This window comes from Seriola lalandi, unplaced genomic scaffold (assembly GCF_002814215.2).
Source record: "Seriola lalandi dorsalis isolate HSWRI2012SDOR001 ecotype SW California unplaced genomic scaffold, Sedor1 jcf7180002054887, whole genome shotgun sequence".
Lineage (NCBI taxonomy): Eukaryota > Metazoa > Chordata > Actinopteri > Carangiformes > Carangidae > Seriola > Seriola lalandi.
In genome coordinates, this window is record NW_019525439.1 from 35,786 (window position 1) to 36,941 (window position 1,156).

Here is a 1,156-nt window from a genome sequence, read left to right on the forward strand (position 1 = left end):
AGTTATCTCCATGTTTAAACCACATCACGTCTCCCCCCTCTCTATGACGGACAGAGTTTTACCTCCACCTTCCTGTGAGGACGTTCACAACAGACAGAAACTCTTTGATTTCAGACGTGGTCGAACAACACGTCGTACAAACTAGTTCTTTTCTACAATAACCTGAGTCTTACTGTCAGTTACAGCTTACATCTGATCAGCTGATGGACGTCGTCCTTTAAAGTAAATGAAAAAGTCCTTCGAGTTGTTGCTCTTTAAAGACAGACAGCTGGGTTCAGGAGAGTCTGGTCTCTGCTGCTGGATCCTGAAACAAACAGAAATGATGAATGTGCATGTTGGATAAAACTTGTGCTTCTTCTTTCTGCTTCAACACAACACACAGAGCTTTGAGTGTGAATAATGATGGAGCAGTGATCTGAGTCATGGACAGTTAGAGATCCTCATCTCACCTGGTTTTAGAGGGAGGGGCTCCCTCCTCTCTGTCCTCACACTGATCCATGCTGCTGAGTTCACATCCACATCAGCTCACACACACTTTCTACCTTCATCTGCAGAGGAAACACACATCATTCATCTGCACATCAACTGAAATGTACATCATTCCTCCTGTAAAAATATCAGCTGCTCCTCCACTGACTGGCTCTTCTTCTCTGTTTCATATCAGTGTCAGTTGAATGCAGTCAGACAGCAGCGTGAGGAAGAGGAAGCTGCCATCAGCTGCTGTACTTCTACTATCAGTCCACTAGATGGCGTCATGAAGCTGCAGTGAAGTGAAGAGCAGTCCAGCAAACACACCATCATGGACGACTATTTCCATCCACTGACACACAGAAGGACTGAGATCCACTGAGTTTATCTGACACAGTCTCTGTGTCACAGCGTCCCTGTAGAAAATGACTTAATGAAACAAGCTACAGCTGATTATTTCACACACAGCAACTGGGACTGAATGTATTTCACCTCACAGCTCCAATATCACAACATTCACTCATTTCACTGACACTGACAATTAAATCATATAAAAAGACTCTAGAGCTGCGACTGACACTTATTTTCTCCATCAATCGATTCTTCATTTGGTCGATAAAATGTCAGAAAATAGAGACAAATGATCCATTAAAGTTTCTCACAGTCTGAGGTGACGTCTTCAAATGTC

At 43.3% G+C, this 1,156-nt stretch overlaps 1 protein-coding gene across 1 annotated transcript in view; it reads left to right on the forward strand.

Annotated features, from left to right (window-relative positions):
- LOC111671846 (ephexin-1-like) overlaps nt 1-1,156 on the forward strand; it is a 19,382-nt gene that overhangs the window by 10,734 nt on the left and 7,492 nt on the right. The gene's annotated exons all lie outside the window — the stretch shown is intronic.